We start from the raw sequence: 21,971 nt of genomic DNA, 5'->3' as shown, positions 1-21,971 counted from the left end.
GCTCGACTTAGATTAAACACGGAAGATAATACTAATAACTGATATGATCATACTTGGAACTGTTCGGTTTGGTATTGACTCTATTATCTCGGAGGAGCTCCTTTTGTACCTGATTCTTGTTTGAACTGTCTTTTCATTTCAGTTTCTCTGTAAGCTGCTCTCTCTCGTCCCAAACGACCTCTCAGCTTCCGAGTTTTCTGCAGATTTCGTCCAAAGTGCCGCGTGTTCGTGATAGCCTGGCTCACTCCATTAATACATGTCGTTCTGCCATTTTGGATAAAGTGGCTGAGATTTGTTCCATCCATCTATTCATCCCCCTGGTTAAATTATACCATTTGGTGCTTCCGGTGTAAATGCTGGAGGGAAGAACGGCTGTGGAAACTCCAAAGTTTTAGAAAGGCCTTATAACTGAATTCAGTGGTACTGTAAGTCCTCTCAGTAAGTCCTGTTTGACACAATTAGCAGCCCTCACCTACTGACCTGGTCCTTTCAAATAAGGACTGAAATAGCTCTCTTTCTTTGTGGAGCAGATTAGAGATGTCAGGACATCATCCCCTCTTCTACTTTCATTTCTGTCCGTCCAACTCAGCTGTCAGTTTTGGACAGATTTAACACGTGCTGGCTCGACTCGACTCAGTTTGACTCGGCATGTCAGCCCCGGAGCGGCAAGGATTTGCATTTCACTTACAAGAGGGATACCTTAAAATTACTGGGAGCTGAACACAGAGTTTTTAAAAACAGACATAAGTTGTTGTCATGGGTTTCTGCAATTCAGATGACTGGTTGAGTCTACAAATCACATTGGAGAGGAGTCTGAACCCGCTCAGGCCCAGGTGAAGAGTTATTTTCTACATCCTGGGCAGTGCAGTAAAAAATCTTCGTCTTCAACAATGTGTATTTGTCTTATGTCCTCTTTGAAATGTAAAAAATGTATATTTCAATAAAACTGAGTGAGAAACATTTTATAACTTTGATCAGCAAAGTTTTTATCCCGACCTTACATGAAGAGAAGCACAAAATAATGCTCTGCTTTGGTAGAAGAAAAAAATCCCTTTGTGCCGTAAGTGGAAGTGTGGAGTCGTTTCCAAGTAGCTCGGCTTGTTCCACTGCAACATCTTCATCTCATTCCTTCACTCTGCAAAACTAAAAACTGCAGTAACTAACTTTTTATATGCCGGCACAAATTCACCACGGCATGAAATTAAACAAATGAGGCTTTTTTTTTTTTTTTTTTGATCTCCAGTAACATTTGTTTGGGAAATTTACAATCAACGCAACAGCCTCATTCTCCGCTTCCTCCCTGGCACATTTCATGCATTTCTCTGTTTGAAAATGCACATATTATACAGACTGGAACACATCTGCACTCGCTCCGCAATCAAGGCCGAGTGGGATACACTGAGATGCCGAGTGAGATATATAATGTTGACATAGGCTGTGCACCAAATGTGGGAATTTGAGGAGGTTGTGCCAGTTTTTCATGCGTTGCACACACAGTGCAAGCTCGGTCCAAACAATGTGAAACATCTCATGTAGAGAAAGAAATTCCAAAAGACCTCAACTATTATTTTCCATTCTGACGGAACAAGACTAGACTTCCCGGCCAAAATATTTTGTTCAAGGCCAGAGTGTTGTTTTTTTTTTGTTTGTTTTTTACACCTTGAGTTTGAATGTCTATTCCAGGCCAGGCGGCTGAATCAATGTGCACTTAACAGAACTTAGAACTTCCCCGATGCAGTGTAGTACATATGTCGAAGTCTATTTTACATTGTTTAACTTGGTGGTTCAGTAATAGGGAGAAACATAATATATATTATAAGTTTTCAAGACATGATATTTTTATGACATAATGACTTTTGCTTGTTGTCCGCACCTACATTATGTCTGACAAACTGTTACATAATCATGATTTGTATGAACCGCGGTGGTGCTGCGTTCAGAAACTGTGGTGGGATGCCACAATCCCACAAACCATTTTCTACACACTGTGGCCTCAAGTTTTGTGAGAACCAAAAGCACCCAGATATCACACACCACAAGAAAATTGTCAGGTGACACAGTCTCAAGCACAGGAAAGTCCAAGAGAGGTTTAAGGGCGAGGGCAGTGGATGGACACAAACAGGACTTTCCCCTCAGCAGATCGGCAGCTGAGCTCCATGTGAAACGGAGAGTGTTGTCTTTTTCCACTTATATCCATATATTAACAAACATTACATTATATTAACAGAAGACATGTTTTTTGCTTTAAAATGTCATCATGAAATAAACAAAGTTAATTGCCCAAATACCGTGGTTATAGAGTAACAACATCATTGGCCTTTGAATTGCTTCCTTGTAAAGCCTCACTTTCACAATGCTCTTCTGTCAGCCAGTCTCCCAGGAAAATGAGGAAGACAGGCTGGCAGCCGAGCACCGTTTCTATCTGCTCTCACGTCTCCATTAAAGGTCCTATTTGTAAGAAAATGTGATTTTTGAGTCTCATTTCCAACTCATTCAACGCTGACCCTTTGCATCAATTTTTGACAAGCTGGGAAAACTGTCAGTATTTGACGAATTGGGAATGAGACTCTGAAAATTTTAAAAAGCTTTTCTCACAGTAAGGTCGGTTTAAGACTAGATGAATGAGCAAACCCACATTTTGTCCCGTTGGCCTTTTGTAGTTGCTTCTCTGAAGAAAAGACCATTAACATAATAGAACTCCGAATCCGTAGGCGGAAAAGTTGTTTCCACTTTAAGTTCGATGATGTCCGTAACATCGTCTTTCTCTGCTTTGTCAAACACTCTCTGTATTCCTAATTCCACATTTAATGGATGGACTGTATATCCTTCTAAATGACATTATCATATACCATGCATTTTACAATAGTTGGGAACTATGTAATCAGGGGATAAACTGCTGGATTAGTTTCCATCAGATTTGCCGTTTTCATCCAGAGGCCGCTTTCTCCTCCTGAAGGTGTTGCATTATTTCTCGAAGATTTGATCATGTCAGGAGTTTGGACTCATATCTCAGCCGCTTTGTCAAACGCCTGCCCCCACCCATCATACGAGCCCTCATACCTCCCGTTTTCAGCGTGCTTTACTGCCGCTGCTGGCCATCTCTCAAACCATTTAACCCTCCAAAGCAGCAGGAGAAAGAGACAGAAGTGGAGAGAGGAGCAGCGGGGATGAAAGCTGTGGCGCTTAAATTAATTTCAAGACCACTTACCAACTTATCAGACACAGGAGGCGCAAAGGGACAGTGCATTTACTCTGCAAGCGGGGCAGTGGATAAATTGCTAAACGGGACTCGAAATCATGACAGCGTCTGTGCAGTGTTCCACTTCAAGTTGGGAGAGGGGGAGGCGAGGAGCAGTGATAGTTCAAGTTGAGGTTTGTTTTGTAGATTGGCGCACTGTTTCAGTCACAAATCTCTCATTTCTTTTCATTTCTCGCTCGGTGTCTGCTGCTCGCCGGCTTGTTTTCTATCCTCTCCCACAGTCGTGCTGTCTGCAGGCATGAGAATGACATCCAACTGGCACGTCAACTGATGGAAAGAGAAAGCGCTCAGAGAAATGCTCTCCGTCTTTGTGCTCCTTTGAGTGTTAGTCGTGTTTCTATGTGTATAGGAAGGAGATTAAAGGGAAGTGTTTAATATTTTCCCGAGTTAACATTTTTATTGGCCTTTCTCACCATCTGAGTGTGCAATTATTGAGCATCTAATCCGTCCCGTCATGCTGTTAACGCAACACGTTTACCTACCATTAGAGGACGCGTTTGCATTGAGTTAAAATTCACGACACATTGTGGCAAGCAAAATCTAAACATCTCTCTGAAAAGAGATAATCACCACGTTCCTCTGCTTAAAATGAATTTATCTTTGAAAAAGGTGTCATACGCAATTAATCATGACTTATTAAAACATAAGCCACCATTTTTAATTAACAAAAAAAAAGGTCTGAAAGGTCCTTGGCTTTGTCACTGCACGTGGTGAGTGTTGCAAATTGCCTTATTTGTAATTCATTCAAAATAATTCCCCATGCACAGTCGGTCCTGGCTGCAGGCGAGCTAAGCAATGAAACCGAGGTTAAGGACTCGTCGCAATGTTCTCCGTTAAATGTGTCAAACGAGGCACCATCCAAGTGTCAAACATAAGCCTGTTTAAGTCTGACAGTCCTATCCTCGGGGGAACATTCTCAAATGTTGCCTAATTCCAGTTTTTATTTACCCACAGTTGGACTAATAACAGAGTCGATTTCACAGCAACTCACTCCTACACACTGCTTCACTTGGCTTTAGCATCTTGTGTGAAAGTGGGAAGTGCTGTACCAAAGGCCTACTTATTGCAATGGGGCTCATTAACAAAAACCTGGCTGATGCTATTAGGACTTTTAACAAGTTTTCTTGTGAGCCATCAAACTCCAAAGCTGTTGTAATAATTGGCGAAGGGCTTTGTTTTTTGAGAAACCCGGTGAGAAGCTGAGATTTACAGCTCAACCTTTTCAGCACGCAGAGGAACTCTTTATGGGGCTAAACTGGGTCAATTAAGGTTTTTGTGCAGATGAAGCATTATAGCTGAGACATCAACAGAAATCTCTCTGTACGTCAAGAACACTGCAATAACTGTACTGTAACTTTTGAAAAATAAAACTGCTTTTTTTTTTTACAATACATTTGCTCATAAATATCAATAATGTGAATGTGGTGTTTGTACATCTCCAGTGAACAGCTGTGATCTGCTCTTGAAACCGAGTACATGATGAGATAGCCACGTGTCAGTCACAAGGTATCCACCATCTATTTTACTGTCAATGGGACCATGAATGACAAAATGAACATCAGCAGTTGAGACCACAAACTCATTTGGAAACTGTTCACTGAGGTCATAAATCGAGTTAGAAGTTGGATCGTTTTCTCATGAGCTTACAAACCAGTGGAGTCACCCCTGCTGGCCATTAGAAAGAATGAAGTTTAAAGGCACTTGCGCATCAACTTCAACTGGATAATATATAATATATTTCGAATATTTTACATATTAAGCATCGAGAATGTTACACAACCCATATCATTAGATGAACATGACGCCGTTGTAGGACTTTAAAACTGGTGCTGTTTTGCGTGAAGCATCACTCAATCACAGTAGAGAAAACTGCGACTCTGTTGACCGATGAGAGGTACAAAAGCGCATGACAGTCAATACATCAAAGTACTCCACAGCACCGTGTATATCTCCTGAAGATGTCACAAAAAACAGGCACAGGATCCATTCTGCTCCCGGTCATGCCTCTAACATATGGGACATGTCACCAGAGAGGGAGAGCAAAGACTAAACGTTTTGGATAAAGAACACGACCATCTGTAGTTCTTGTCATCTGTCTCTGTAGTTTCAGTTTACACACTTTGCCACACAGACTTGCAGACACAGAGAAACCATCCTCCCCATTACTTTCAAATCCTGCTTCCTGCAGCCTTCCAAACGCACAGAGCCAAGGGTGGGTCATTAGTCAGAGCTGGAGGATGAGTCTGTAGCGACGTGTGGTATCCATTCAGCTCTGCGGCAGGATGCCCTTCTATATTAGTACAGAGCTGATGCTGGGATAGACAGAGAAGGCTTCCCCTTTATGTCCTTCTTGTAGTACACCCATATTTCAACTGATCTGTCAGGGAGCCCAGAGCTGAGGGTGCGACTGGAAGCAGACACTCGGTTACAGTAAGAAGGCTGACACCGCCGCTGCTTCTCTAACAAGAGAAGAGCGGAGTCACCGCTGTTCAGTGAAGATGGTGCCATTTCAATATTTGCAGAGAAAGAGTGCACAGTTACGATACCGCTCCAAAACTGACACTGGTGTTTGATGAGCGAGTGAATAACTGATGGTTGAAGCAGGGCCCTAGATTAACTTCATCATCCCAGTCCTGAGAAATAATTGTAACCAGTCTGAAGTGAATGTTAATCATCCCAATATGTTATTATCTTACTTTATTATCATGATAAAGTATTCGCAATAAAAACTTTTAACTGTACTCAACTGAAAATCTTTGTAACTTAAAAAGAAGACCTTCCCGTCTCTCCCGGTTGTCTAAAGAAGCCTGTGGTAGATGTGTTTGTTTAAACTGCTGGATGGTGGGTTTCTTTGTGAAGGATTTGAGTTGGATTTTCCGCAACAGTCCAAAGGATGTGGATTTATGCACGTTCTCGAGTGCCTCGTCTCAGCGCCTCCCTCCTGTCTGCTAAGCTACAGTAGCTAACATTAGCTTAAAAATTGAATTGCATAAACTAATGAAATTGCAGTAAGAAAACAGGAACTCTATCTGACTGTGGGTTTAGCTGTTAACTAGGTTAGCTCTTTTAGCTCCATAAGAGCACACCACCAGCTGCTAACAGCTAACAAGCTCTCCTCCTGCTGATTACAACACAGATTTGTTCTTCACAGTCTAGACTAGCTACCTTGTTGAAGGTGAGTTTACTTTCCTTTTCAGATTCTGAGTATCTTCTGAGCACCCAGTCACTCAGTTGGTTGTTAGACGATTGTGGTTGCAACATGATGGCTGGAAATGTCCTAAAGTCTCCTCAAAAATATCCAGTGGGATGACTCAAACTGCAATAGCCCGCTTGGCAGCCTTGTTGGCTTGTGATAACGAACGCACTAATTAGTTTTTTTTTGGCCTCAACCACAGACCCACCAACAAGGACCCACTGGATGATCATCAGGCTGCGATCCGCATCATTTCGGGTTAGAAGGTCAGCAACTACACACCATAAATAATTAATTAGTTAAGGCACAAGCTAACCACTAAGCAAATGCTCGATCTTAGGTTATATACATCCCTGTTAGATCTTAGGTTATGAAGGTCAGGCCATTCCATTTAAAACCAAGATGTCCTGAGCTACCACACGTGTCTAAATGGATAATCAGCGCAGCATTGCTGAGGGGAGCGTTGAGGCAAGTGCCGGTGAAAAGGTTAAGTGTGTTGTTTTATATACTCCTCTTGACAGTGCCATTAGCAGAAAAAAATGCTTATGCTGCGTAAAGCCTTGAGATGTTGACCTTTGCATTATCAGTGTGAAACCTCTCTCAGAGTAACATTTGGCTATGAAACCGCAGACAGCCGGGACGCTCCACACCGAGCCGTTGTTACGTCGCAGCTTTCTTATGAACAAAGAGGGTTCGTTTTTAACCTGAACGTCCTCGTTCTGCTCTCCCAGTGGAAGAGGGAAAAGATTTGTGATCTAGCTGCTTTGTTGGGTTAAAAAGTAAGCCTGCACTTTTTTTACAGAACACTCCACTGAAGTGCACGTTTTCATGTTGATTAATGGATCGAAATATGTGTAGTATTAAGATTTATGGCCGTGGTGGCTGTCACACCGTGTAATGCATGATATGTAGCCTACATACTGATTTAGAGGATCTTATAGATGACAGGGAAGAAAAGAAAAAGAAAATACCTCACACATTGTAATCATATACTGTTGTGCATCGCATGAACATCTTGCGCCACACATCTTTAATCTCCATATCATTAATATTTATAGTCATTTACATGCCCCACATTGAAAACTTTAGTGCAAATTGGACAAATCCCAGTAAGTCTGAGAGAGAATGTAGCAGGAGAAGCTAGTCTGCCTTAATCAAAGAAGAATATAATCCCATGCCATATGTTGTGGACTTGTTATTGTGGCGTATTTCTATTTGAGTTCGACACATTGTCGTTTGCATAAAGAATGCACCCAACCTACATATTGTGAATGATGTGTAAATAATGCATAGGAGCGCACAATGTTTCTTTGAAGTGCTGGACTCGTGGATTATAAATGCATCTCAACATTTAGAGATGCTGTAACAGCTGATAAATGCAGACTTAATAGTCGCCCTTGAATAAACTCTCTGATGTGCGAACCACATTTGATTAATGCGTCCAGAAGTCACAGTGTATAGCGCTGATTGTAATCCACTATGTGAAAAATAAGTTTCTTTCCCTGTGTGCTTCAAAAGTATCCTATCTAATGGCTGCTGGCTGTGATAAAACAAACATTACACAACAAGGTTTTTGGCTGACTTTCAAAAATGCACATAGCTGCTGCAGCATAAACAGAACATAACAGAAAACCGCAGCAAAAGTTTCCATACAGAGAGCTATTAGAGTGAAACAGCCCTGAATGACCTTGAATGAAAATCCAACATCAGAGCACATTTGTAGGTATCATTAGCCTCACCTTGAGCATTATCTGTTCATTCAGATCATTTTGGGGTTTTTTTTGGAGATATACATCTCTCCAACAATGCTCTCAGTGCCATCTGGTCTGTGGATAGCAAAAGATTACATCTGACGACAGCAATGCGTCTTTTCCAAATATAGTGACACCGTCACACACGATAATCCCCCAGATTTGTTAACAGATTTTGTTTTTTCTACTAAGTAGTGCTGTTTGTCTGTCTCCAGGTCATATAAGGAAAAGATTACAACTACATTTCAGCATTCATTTGAGCATTTATGCACTTCTGCAGTTCTGAGTTATTCAGTTATATGAGCTGAGATTAAATGTGGACAAATTGAATATTAATTTTTTTACAAACCTAGATAATGACATCCTAACCTGTGGGTGTCATTTAATGGGCAATCTGATCCATGGTTTGTTTTTTTAGAAAACAACAGCCCTGAGCTGTTAGATGATGAGCGCTTGTCTGTTTGCCTATCATTGGTCGCTGGAAGCCAGTTTTGACAAGCACGAAGCCTCCAGGAGATGCCCGGGACCACACACTGTCGTCTGTCTTTACAACTTCAGGCTCACGGTGCAGTAAATGAATAACAACCAAACAACAGCAGCGAAACTGATCAAGGGACGCATAATCAATGATTTTGTGAATAATTTCCAGGTTGAGACGCATGATCAACGAAACGGATGATTGCCTGCTTGGACGAAACAAGAACGAACTGAATGATATAAACAAAAATAAAGGCAGCCATAAACATTTTATAAAACGAGTTGTGTTTTCATTTGTAATTGGATCAGTGACAGATGAGAATGCCGGCGAGTCCTCATCTGTGAATCAATAACTCAAATTCATGCATGGAAGACGTGCAAGTTGATTTTTGCACCTCACGCAGTCCAAAGCACTCACATGAATTTATTCATACGTTCTGTGCTGACAGCAGGCTGTAAATAATCATTTGGCTCATACAAGTGGTGGAGGCATATTGTCTGAGGAATAGATTGCTGTCTGAGATTCCTCAGCTGTCTTCCTGTTTTAATTCCCAGACAAATGAGACATACGCAAGTTTTGACAGATTGTCTGTCAGTCGGTGTGTGATAGCTCTCTATGTGCGTATGCTTGGGTGTGTGTGTGTGTGTTTGTTTCTGGATATTTCGGGACAGTGTCATTGCGCAGTGCAGTGTCGGAAGTGTCCCTCTAAAACAAATATGTAGTGTTTGAAAAATGTCAACTAACAGGTTGACTGCTCACAAACCTCGCAAAATCTCCTTGAACAAGACTTGAGTCCATTTCAGCATGGCGCGGGCGATGAAACATTGATTTCATTGGGTTGTTTTTCTAAATAAACCCTTCGTGAAAATGCTTGCTTAAAGGTTTTACACAAAAAAAAGTGTGTTTACATCTTGTTTACATCTGTTTACACAATGCTTTATTTTTAGTTTTAGTTTTATTCACGTTGACTTCCCTTTCCCGGAAGTAGCTACACTTGAACACATGAATACGTTTCTCTGGGTTTCAAACATTGTTGCAAACATTTTGAATAACATTAACAATAATAACAAGTACACAATTCACTAATATATATATATAACAAAGCTTTTGTTGTTTTGGACATTTTAATGCAGAAGTCCTACTTGTTATATCTTTAAATGCAAATGCATTGCTCACTTGTGTTGAGTCAACAGCTCTGCCACAGCAGTGCCTCTCTGTTGCTTTTTACATATTGACATTTGTCATTACCTCACATGAGCGATGTTAAATGGAAGCAAATGGAGCAGTGAGATGTATAAGAATGATGGCCCCCCCTCAGGCCATGAATAACTCAGAGACCTTCACAGTCAGTGAATCTCTAAAGGGGTTCTCTCTATACTGCAGAATACATGGAGGATATGTAAATGGTAATGTGCTCACATACCCTGCATTTTTCTTTTTTTCTTTTTTTCTTTTTTTTGGTGGGTGCACACAAATGTGTCCAGGACTGTTGTGTTCGCCCAGCTCTCGCAAATTGATTTCAGCAGGTTCAGATCCCGGCTCCTGCTCCTGCCCACCTTCCTCACCAATTATCTGCCACCATGTTGGCCGCTGCTCTCTGACATGTGGGCTGCAGATGGCCATCCTGTGTAGCACTGCCAGCACAGGGGCAACTGTTCCCCCTGCGCAGAACAATTGTCACGATTTGCCACATGACACTTTCATTCTAATGGGGCTCATTCACCAGAATCACCATGTCAGAGGGAGCGCACGAACAAAAGGTTTCTCTGTACTGCTGCACAGACGAGGTTCAGCTCTCAGAGCGCAGCGGCACACTCTTGAGGAATCAGTGTGAGGCGTTGCAAAGAAGGCCAGCAGAGAACACTTGACGGTAGATGAGATCTCTACCTACACTGGATCATCCTATAAAAACATATTGACCACGTGGGACATTCACCTGTCACGCACGGTGTATCTATTGCTCCTTCTAAAGTTAATCACCATTATAGAGCTGGCTGTAATGTAATTGCCCACCATATGGGCAGATGGTCCCTTTACTGCATGTTTATCATGTGACACTGCACATTCAGCCGCCTTTTAATTTGTGAAACCTCTGTCAGCGGGCCCTATATTATGGGGTTCAAGCGATAATGATTAGCTGAGTCCCATCACAGCCGCAACAGATAATGTGTGTTTCTTTATTTAATGCTGTAAGTAATAAAGGGGAGAGCAATTACTGTGGTGCTGTTCAGAACATTACAAGGTTTTTGGCCCTTCTTCTAAAGTCCACCATTCATCTCACTGAGATCAAGGCTCAATGTTTTTCTCAGTCTGTGTTGCGTGAATATAAATGCTAGACAAACTGGTAATGACTTTGACTTTGGAAGAAAAATTACATAAACATTGTCACTTTTGAGTGACTTTCACAAGAAGGATGTTTAAAGGGTGACGTACACATTAAGGGATGACCTACAATGCTTTTAGTTTTAGTTTTTTTTTCCTTTCTTTCATCATCTTATTTACAGTTGGCTCTTGTGCATGTTAAAGATCTTGGAAGTGAAAAAGTCATAATTTATGTCTAGCGCCTAGTTTGGCACATAGTTCTGTTGTTGTTACTAGTGCTGGCTCAGGCGTGTGTCAGCTGACCAATCAGAGCAGACTGGGTATTCGAGAGGGGGATCCTTAAAGACACAGGAGCTAAAACAGTGTTTCCGATGGGGGGGATACAGTGCTGCAGCGTTTGGGTAGTATGAGAATCATGATGCTTGTAAACCTATGAGTCCAACATTTTGGGAATGCACACTTTAATGTGTACAGTTGGTGGAGTTACCCTTTAAATATTGTGTAATAGTCCAATGAAATACATTATTTATTAAAAATGTACTTTTTGGATTAAATTATTCTTGATTTAGAAAAGGAGTAAAGAAGTAAGCTCATGGTGACCTTCTTAATTCCAGCCCTACCTGGAGCCAGTACCTGGATCATTAATCATTTGCTGTGTAATATCATCTCTGACTAAACTGCCAGAATTATGACAGACAGGTAACCTCTGTGATCACCATAATAACACTGGGATAATGTACTGTATAATGTGATGGATTCACTTGCTTGGTGGTTTGTTTGGAGGTTCATCAGTCAAATCAGTTTCCAGTAGATTACTTCTTCTCAGTGGGAGAAAGGTCTTATTAAGGCTGACAAACTGATTATGAGCTCTCTCTCCTGCTTCCCCTCTTACCTTCAGTGTAATTACTTCTGCCACTGAGGTTATGCTTGCAGTCGCATTTGTTTGTCATTCTGCTAGTTAGCAGGGTGGATCAGAAATGTCGCGACAGCTTTCAATGAAATTTGGGGAAACGTTCAGCTGTGGCCAGTGAAAACAAGGGCTTAGACTGTGGTTGAGGAAAAGATTTTTATTATTATTGTTGAGATTATAATACAAGACGGGCATTCTTGCCCCATATCAGATTTTTATTCCTTTGCACTCCCTGCACATTTTCTGTTATTACTGCAGCAAATCTAGAGAGCTGTGCAGCATTGCTGGCACGGGTCTGCACCCGCTCGCTCGCTGATTTCTGGTGTTGAGATGGTTTTGGAAGAGCCGCGTGCCTGGCTGAATATTATATGAGAACATGACCAATGAGCAAAGCAACAATATTGTTCCTCCAACATTTTTTTTCTTTTTCTTTTTTTTTTGTTGTACTTCACATCTTATTACTGTTCCCAATTTGTTAGAGTGAATATACATCAGGCAGCTTTCCATGTACGACACCAGCAATTACTGCTTTTTGGGGGGTGTTTGTGAGACGGTTGAGGTTTATGATGCAAATAATACATGCTGCTAAGAGAATAAAAAAACAGGCAAAGGAGAAGAACAGATGGCACGTCTAAGAGTTTTTTTTCTCATAAAAAATGCATCACAATGCAATCCAACCTTACAAAACAACTACTGGCAAAAGTGGGGATTCACTGTTGTACTCTAACGAACTGGAGAGCAGGCCGGATCGGGTGTGTTGTTTGAGCGAGAGTCTCCCGCCCTCGCGCTGCAGGCATGACTGTCACAGGTGAGGAGTGTAACAAGCAGCCTCCGTCTGGCCGATGCAAACACATGCACATGCCGTGTGATCTGAGCCGGCATGACAGCCAATCCTGTCAGCCGCTCGCAATGTCACGCTTCTTATCTGCGCTAACAACAGCCGCTCAATCTCACAGCAGAGATGAGGAGGTGTAGCGTGTCTAATCTGCTGAGTTAAAGTAATTACTGCAGCACTGGTTAATGAGCAAATAAAATAGAATAGAATGAAATTACTGCATGCAATTATAAAGTGCGCCGTCTATACAAATAAGTGCTCCGACATAATAGATGCAAGATTATGCAAACAATACAAGGTAGTTAGAGCTGTGATGGACTGGATAACAGACGACTGTGCGAAAAGTGACAATGTGCTTGATAACTTTGGCTCTACTTTGTTTTTACAAAGGCTCCCGCATGTATAATGAGTTAGTGATTTGAATCAATGAGCTGTCCAAAATATAGCTGCACTGTTTTTCTTGGGGGCCAAAGTTGGTGAGCAATCACATCAATACTGGCTTTCCCCTGACTAAGACAGTGCAAAACAATATTTTATAATGGCAGTGCATGTGTGTGTTTCCTGCATGTTCTGCAGGGGTTGTCGGGTCAGTGAAGCTGCATGCTGTATCTCTGGTATCCACTGTGCCTGCTGTCAACAATGAGTGACATTTACATGAATGTTCCCCCACGCCAGGTTTGCAACATAAGCTGTAACATATAAAACCTGATAAGCATATCTCCCAGATAGCAGACTATCCACAAGTAGTAATCTTGCAAACCATCCTCAGACACTGTAGACTCACTACAGGAGAAAGAGGATTTTGCTTGTTCTCTCCTCCTGCAGCCAGGGACAGTGCCAGCACTTATTTAAGAACGTCCTCCATCCTTAACATGATATACAGCTTGCCTAAAGACTCCCGTTCCACAGCTGTAATCACCTTTCCATATATTCACTTTATTGACTGAAAATGATGGCGCCTATTTGAACTAAATAGAGCTGAAGATCCATATAGGCAAATCATAGAATCAATACCATTTCCTACTTTCACCCGTATCTCTTTTCAAGTCCGCCCTCGCCCCTCAGACCAGAGTTACAAGTAGTTGAAATCTCTCATACATCATGAATAGTTCCTGATGGTGTTTACATAAACAGATGTAAAAATCAGTTATAAAATGGACGGATCAGCGAACATTTGGCAGTTGTCTTGTGCTTGTTATGAAGAAAAGCGCAATAACACATTGAAATGACAGAGAGTTCTCATCCCCCTCGGTTTGAAACCTTAAAAGACCTCGGCTCTGATGGCTACGTAACCCTAACACTTCACCCCACCCCTCTATTCCAACTAGAATCAGGACACCCCACCGGGGACATGAAGCCACTAAACACAAAGTTAGGGCTAAGTGGTAGAGACAAGGGGTGCACTGGGTTTTGGCCATGGTCTCACCTGCCCTTGATGCAGAACCCAACCACATGATAGTGATGCAAAACATTTCTCAGGAGCTGTTTCTTGAATTTTTGTTTCAAGTTTGCCCTGAGCAGCAGAGAGATGAATCCACCCGTCGAGTCCAGACACTGGTGTTGGTTGTGGCTGAGACAGACAGGCTGATGGAGTGATGGAGTGATACATTACATATACATTTCTCTATTTCCTCATTTACACTAACTTTATGCATATGAAATATTCAAAAACAAAGTGCTAAGGTGAAGAAAAGCCTATTGAAAAAGAAAAATGCATGAAACTACATAAAATTCCATCATTTCCAAGTTCAGGGCTTTGAAAAAAAACTATATATTGTTGGGTTTGAAATCTTATTGTCTACATGATGCCTCAATCATCCAGAGGATGGTGAGTAAGTGGTTCAGGAGAGAGAAGAAAGAAGACTTACTTAGAAGTAATAATATAACCTGATCAAATGAGCTGTCAATCAAACAACTACCACAATGTTTTCCTAAACTTAACCAACTAGAAGTCAGCGATGTAGTTTTCTTGCCTAAATCCAACCAACTGCAACCTGCATCCTTGCTTCTCATGCAGCCAGTGTGGTGGAAATCCTTCTTGAGAAGTGAACAAATAAAGATGAATAAACAAAAGGTTGCCTTTGTGCAATTTAATAAAGTGGTATAAAAGCGCTGTTCACACTGGGGAATTCTGGGTGAGTCAGATATCGAGCCACAATGAAAGTCAGAGTTCATAGAATAGTAGGAGGACAAGACGAAAAGGGAGGTTTCAGAGCAAAGCACCAAAATGTCGGCCTTAAATGTATCACATACCTACGTAGGACTGATAAGTGTCCTGAAAACAGAATGTTATGTGCATATTAATACCATATCAGATTTAAAGTTAGCTAAACGTTGTGTGAATAATGAAGTGAGAAGGTAATGTTTGTATGAGAGGCTAATAACATAATATGAAGCTGCAGATGACAATGTTTCCTTTATTTATGATTAATTGTCAGATTTGTTAAAAATTCCAAAAATGTATATTTTCTTAAGAATCTTCCATAATTTCCCAGAACACCAATTATGTGTTTTGTCAGTCAGTCTAAAAAGCAAAAGGATTTAATCTACAGTTACATAACAAAAAAAAAGCGCGGCAAAACATCCCGTTTGAGAGGCATCGAAATTACTGGAGATCGTTTTTGAGTTGTCACAGTTTTCATCCCACTTGAGCTTGAAGGCCTAATTGTGATGTCTTCACAAATTCTGGTTGCATCCCGTCACATCGCGGTGTGACACATGCGCCGAGGCAGACATGACCGAGCCGATGGTTTTAAAACTTATTGACGCTTCTTCGTCACGTTGATTCATCCTGTTGTGATGCGTTTGGCCGTTTCTCTACAGCAGGGAGATGAGCCTCTGCAACAGTACCTGCACTCAAGTGGGGTCGAGTAAGCGGAGTAACAAACCGGAACGAAATGCGGTGAGTGTCGACCACTTCCATGCACGTGTGTGTGCATGAATACACACAAACCCGAGGGGAAAGTTGCTCTCCCTAATCAATATTTTTACCTCAAGGAAAAGAGAGAGCCAAACAAAATGTTGATTTCCGAAAGCAACTGTTTCACCATAGGGTTCCCTCTTTGCACTTATTATCTCCTGGGCTAAAATAATCAATCCGTAGGCAGATGGTCTCTCAAGGAGGTCCAGGATTCCAGCATTAAGTCATGCGGTAAGACCACCAAAGATTATTGTTGGTAAACATAAGGAGAGAATTATCAGGAGCAGATTCCAGGTGGTCAAGACTTTTATTACAGCAATTTTAATTAGTGTTTTGTTTTGTTTTTTTTTTTAATTTGTTGCGACTAATTCAGCAGCAGGACACGTGATGAGTTATGGAACAATGTTTCCTCAAATAATAGAAAGATGTGATGTAATTCAGAGTGGCTGTGTAATCCTCTCTACTCTCTTCATCCGAAATGAGTCAAGTCTGAATCCTAGAGCTGTTTTTCAGGGACCGGGAGATTGAAGTAAGCTGTAACTCATCGCTTAAATTCGAGTGTCAACAGTGCAGCGAAGCTGTGTGGCTGTCGCTTCATTATTGCCAAGGAGTATCAGCGACGTTTTTAGACCTTCCCTTGTTTGTTTTTGTCTCCGAGTCAATTACATTGTGTTGCTCATCTGGATCCAGATTTCCCCAACACACCTGTCGACTGATGTAACAGTTTGAACCAAGGTTTCCACGTCATTAACTGTACTTTGTGTGCATTGGTTACATGCAGAATTGAAATAGATATAAAGTAAATGAATCAAATGAATCATCTTTTTCTTTCTCTGTGATGGGCAACAAGCATTTTTTTTCAAGCCTCCAGTTGAACAGGACACTTTTGTGAGCCTTGTTACGACTGTTAAAACTATGACACGACTCGCGTGTTCGGTCACGACTGCAACTTTTTATTGCAGTTCTCGAGGAAAACGAGAGTTTGACCAAACTTTATAATGAACAGTGGTTCACGTCCTCCTTCTGGCTGTCAAAGGCTCTGCGTGCGATGAGTTCACACTTTTGACTGCGTGTTTGTTGCCTCGTTTGTCATTGTTTCATCTGGTTTGTCACTTGTCCAATTTGCGCTGAAACCCGGAGGCAAAATGCAAGATGTCTGTCAAAGATCAAAACGTACGCGCGGCGCACAGTGCATCTTCTCCAGCGCACATTCTGTAAACGTCTGTGACAAAGTGCGAGGGCTTTTTGTTCGTACTGATGATTCTTTGTCTTGATAGATTAATGATATTGTCATTCAGAGTAGAGAGACACTGCAGAGTGCTTATGCTATTTCTAGTTTGTAGTCGTTGTGTTTTGAATTTTACTTTTTTTTCCCATAATGGCAGAGTGAGATAATTAGCACCTTGGGACAGACCGTGTTTATGCATTTGGTAAGATATTTATTGATGCATAAAGCAAAAAGTGAAAATCTCTTAAATTTGTGTTTACTTCACTAAACCTAACCTTGCTGTATTTTAGGTATTTAACCGAAAACCCATTTAAAAATCATTTGAACTCTACCGGGCTTTTCGATTGCCTGTTCAGGATCTCAGGATGACATCGAGGGACCAAATGTCCACTTGGACTCGAGAATGAATTAATTAGAATTTGCTGGTCAGAGTTCACTGTGACCTGAGGACAAATTGATAAAGTGAGGATATTTTATATCCAAAAGGTCAAAGGTCAACTTCACTGCAACACCATAATGATCTGCCAAAGCACTTTTCTGGCCATTATTAAATGCCATAACCCAGGAAGCAACCATAATTCAAATTTGATCGGATACTGAACTGGTGACACGATTCTTCAAACTGTGGTGATTGATTAGACCTTCTGTGCTGTCGGCCTGAAGATGTGTGTGAAACAGTGACATTAGTAGAATCAGCGTTATGTGAGCGCATATAAGTATGATATGATTTGACTGTTTTTGTCTGTTACCCTCAATGAGTTTATACTACAGCTCCATGTCGACCCAACAGATAGACAGCAGAAGTCCAGTCCGAGCTCACTGGGTCACCGGTGCTGATCAGACACGACATTAAAAACACTGAAAGGTGAAGTGAGTAACTCTGATCATCTTGTACAGTGTTCTGGGAAGCCTTGGCACGTGGCGTTCGAGTGGATGCCACTTGGCACGCATCGCCCACCCAGACCCCATTGTACACCTCCTCATGGGAGAGGAACTACCAGATGGCAGGATAATACACTCCACGACACACAAAAACAACTGCTTGGGAATGTCCCAGGCAACATGACAATAAAGCTCTCAAGGTCTGGACCTGGGCTCCATGTCTGATCCAGCATCCGTGGAGGCTCCGCCTAGCAACCCGCAAGACTCACGGGATCCGCCTCCAACGCCCCGGTGCCAGACACCACACGCCAGCCGCACTGTCTTTAATTACCGCGTTTCACTTCTCAACACGACTTAATGATGATCTCTCACTGATCGCACTTTATTTCCTGCTTGCATGAGGGACACTCAAACTAATTTGACAGCTAATTTGAACATTTGAGAATCCAGTTCTCCTCCCTGAATCATGTTTTTCGACACTTTTGGTCTCACCGTTGCTCACAGTCTGTCAAGTTTTCGGGTCTGTAATCACTATCATTATTTTTCTTTTTCCAATACCGTTTCACTCGCTGTCCAATTCCAGCCCCCTTTCCTCAACCTTGAACGGACGTTTGTTTAGCTCGCTGCACAGCTGTCCACCTGCACCTGTGAAAATGTCCAATATATTCACCCCTGAGGACGGTTTTACTTTAATCACTGTGTATGTAAGATGTTTCGATCAGCCAAGTTTTAATAACAGCCAGTGTTTTGTCAGCACACAGAGAATCAGATGAACAGAACACACAAACTCTTTCTCATGCACGTAAAAAACACAAACACCAAGTCATGTCCACCGATCAGCGCTCGCTGGATAATGTTTGTGCTCCTCGTCTACTCTGTCAAACACTCGCCGGAGTCGTCTGAGGGGATTCTCATTCCGTGATGACAGTGTAATTACCGAGCTCCTGGGATACGGCAGGTTTTCATAGCAGTGTGTGACAGCCACGAATTGAAGGCCATTCAAATTCCCCTTGTTTGGCGATAAGTTGTTAAATCCTGACATCCTACTGTACTGTTCTAAAGAACAATCGAGTGATGAAAGCGTCTGGCCGCGGCGCGAGCATTTCACAGAGGAATGAAGAAATGAAGGTGCTTCAGAACTTATAGGATTAGACCCACTTTTTGGGTCCTTAAAACCATAAAAAGCAAAGGTATGAATTAAAAAATGTACTGAGTACATGACCTCAGTCACTATATTTGATGATTCAAGCAACACCACTCTCATCTCTGAGCACATCTATCATTCATAAGACACATGTCAGATTCAGAATCAGAGTCAGAAACAGTTTTATTACAAAGAAGGATTTTACACCAACGAGGAATTTGTCTTGATGAAGAAGGTGCATAACAGTGACTTTAATATACTCACTATAAACAGACAGAGACATAGAGTGTGAGATGATTGATGAATAAAGACGTTAGAGCTGTACAGTAATGTGCAAAAAAGATTGTTAAAAGATGTTTACAGCAGTATACACGTGTCGGGTCGATTTGTACTAAAAGAACAAATTTCATAGCAAATTTGGCAAAACAAATAACTTTTCATCTAATCAGAAGTGAGCGCTGTGGATCATCCGCTGTCTTGTTGTTGGACACTACATTAGAGCAGGTGCTTCCAGCATCGATCCAGGCCCTCCACATGACACACAGTCCTGCCACTCCGCTGCCTCTTTGTTTACTCCGGCATAATTGTTAAATCAGGCAAATTATTGTGAAATCAACTTCATCAAAATCCAGCTGCTTCCTCTTCAGATTTCATCAGAAAATCAATGCAAAAGTGCTGATAGAAGCAGTCAGTCGACTTCCCTCAGCTGTTACTCTGTGTTTACCGGCAACTTAAGGCAAAATGTGTAAAATTCTTGTAATTTAGAGGTACAGAATAAAATGTAACTATTTCAACCTGAAGCTTTTTTAATGGAATAAAGTGTTAAATTTATGTTCAGATGTGACACAGAAGTTGGAGGAACCCACATCTCTGCCTTCTCTGTAAGAACCAGTGAAGGAGAAAAACTAACCCTGCCATAACGATGATGGAACTGAATAATAAAAACAACTTCCACTCTGCATTAATTTCAATACTAGCGGAAAAAATGTCCCCACCTTAACTTGAAAATATGACGATGACGTGCAAAGAACTGACACTAAAAACAACCCAACCTGAGCCTCAGTTTGGTTAAACAAGACAAATAGAGAACTTCAGCAGGAAACCTTGACGAATACAGAGTAGCGTCCTCTGACTAGCCAGTGAACGACCTCATCAGGCTTCGACAAAACAAGTATGTGGTAATTCTGCTATGAGTCAAACTGAGCTTTAATTTTTGGACACACAAGCAGAAAACAGTTCCTGCAAGGGTGAGTATTTTAAAGAAAACTGTTGATGTTTCTGCAAACCACTGATGTGTTCACATCTGACATTTGTTCAATGCTTGTCATGACAAATACACATTACATGTTTATTATCAGGCGGCAGACGGGATGGTGGTGGAGTTAAGCTAAAGGCATCAAGGCTGCCTAGTTCGAAAGTTCTTTTCAGCATTTGTGGTGACAGAGTTTCAACATTCATAAGCTCGACACCGCTAGATATGTTTAAGGAGATCTCACGACAATCTCCAGCTGTGTTTGTGGTGACAAAAGCAGATGCTTTTAATGAAACCTGGAATCGTCGCCTGCTGTGCATGCGGCAACTAAAACAGGCATTTTAATCCAAAACGTGAGCTTTTTCTAACCCTAGACACATTTTTATGCTTACACCTTACTAGAGCATGAGCACGGGGTTTTCACAAAGAAAATATATAATAATGACATAACATATAATAGAAGAAATGCTAAGTTGCAACATGTTTTTTGTCTCCCCCTTCTGAAAGTGAAAGGAACCAAACAAACACTGTGGACTTGTCTATGATGCCACAGGCTGATATGTGGACTCTCTATAGCTTTGGTCCACCTTGAAAAAAAGCTTGACTTGCTGTAAGGCAAGAAAACAGGTCACATTCCAGTGATTAGAAGCCGACCCTCTGTGACTGGATGAAGCTGGAGTTTCCTTCGCCTCATGATCAAGATTCAAATTCTTCTAACTGAACCGGTTATGAATGTTAAATCCAACCTGAGAAGCATAATAGAGTCCATGAGAGCTTAAGTACATTACACCCATGGTGTTACTGATGTTGGCAAAGGGACCCTTTACAATAAGAGGGGAGAGAAATCGCTTAGATTTTGTCTAATGAACAGAGTTCGTTACAGAGCGAGCTATTGATCGCACAAATCCCCATGAAACTTGAAACAGTGGCAGTCAAATGAAAAGTGACATCGCTGGAAGAGGGTGGACATACTTTACAACATGAGAATTTTAATAGGATTAGCTCGGAATAAACTCCCCTACACATATCCCGAGGCATGGTAAGAAAATCTCCTTTTCACAGTTTTTCTCCAAGCTCTCAAAACAGGATATTTGAGGGAAATGGCAACTTTTTTGTGTTCATTTCAAGAGATGTTATCGGGTGCGTCCACCCATAGCTAAATGTCCAAAAAGAAATAAAGTTTAAAAGGCTGAGGTGGCAAGAGGTACAAGGATGGCTTAAAAAACACTTGGCTCAGCTCAATGCACTGAGGCTGGATACAACAGCCGCAATGGCCATGTAGTTTCTTCAAAGAACAAACTGATGGATTATTAGAGGAACCCTTGAAGCAAGAACTGCTCTCAGGCAATTTCCAGACGACAGTGTGTCAGTTTTTGCTGCAGAGAACCGCATCAGAATGGATCACACTGTCCTCATGTCACGGTGATGGTCCAATCACATGTGACGCATCAACGACTCGTCAACTAATCGATAAGTCCAATGACAGACGGTTAAAACAGGTTGAAAAACCTATCAAAGTTAATCAATTATTCAATACATGTATCAGTGATTGCCAGGTGAGGAAGCTAGTGATAACCTTACTGAACCTCATCACTGGGTTCATGTTTTACGGTGCAAACCAAATACTGAACGTAATCAATAAACGATGCATTCATTTACTCACTCCAGACAGGACATTTCACAACCCAATCACTCGGGTAAATGTTGGCAATGTGTGTTTCTGCAAAACATGGACACGTTGAAACTTTATGTGTCTTCTTAATTTTATGCTGTGACAAAACTGTGCCTATAATCTGG

At 41.5% G+C, this 21,971-nt stretch overlaps 1 protein-coding gene and 1 long non-coding RNA gene across 3 annotated transcripts in view; both read left to right on the top strand.

Annotated features, from left to right (window-relative positions):
- Positions 1 to 21,971, top strand: part of insyn2ab (inhibitory synaptic factor 2Ab) — a 79,098-nt gene that overhangs the window by 36,045 nt on the left and 21,082 nt on the right. The window lies entirely within an intron of this gene.
- LOC119033436 lies at positions 6,226 to 8,951 on the top strand. 2 transcript variants are annotated; one of them, XR_005079247.1, is made up of 4 exons: positions 6,226 to 6,434; positions 6,655 to 6,718; positions 8,622 to 8,768; positions 8,853 to 8,951. It is a non-coding gene; the product is annotated as an uncharacterized LOC119033436 (long non-coding RNA). The 2 variants fall into 2 exon arrangements; XR_005079246.1 differs by having other exon boundaries at positions 8,622 to 8,898.

This window comes from Acanthopagrus latus, chromosome 15, assembly GCF_904848185.1.
Source record: "Acanthopagrus latus isolate v.2019 chromosome 15, fAcaLat1.1, whole genome shotgun sequence".
NCBI lineage: Eukaryota > Metazoa > Chordata > Actinopteri > Spariformes > Sparidae > Acanthopagrus > Acanthopagrus latus.
Note: the sequence above shows the minus strand (reverse complement) of the source record. Positions and strands in the feature narration are given on the sequence as shown.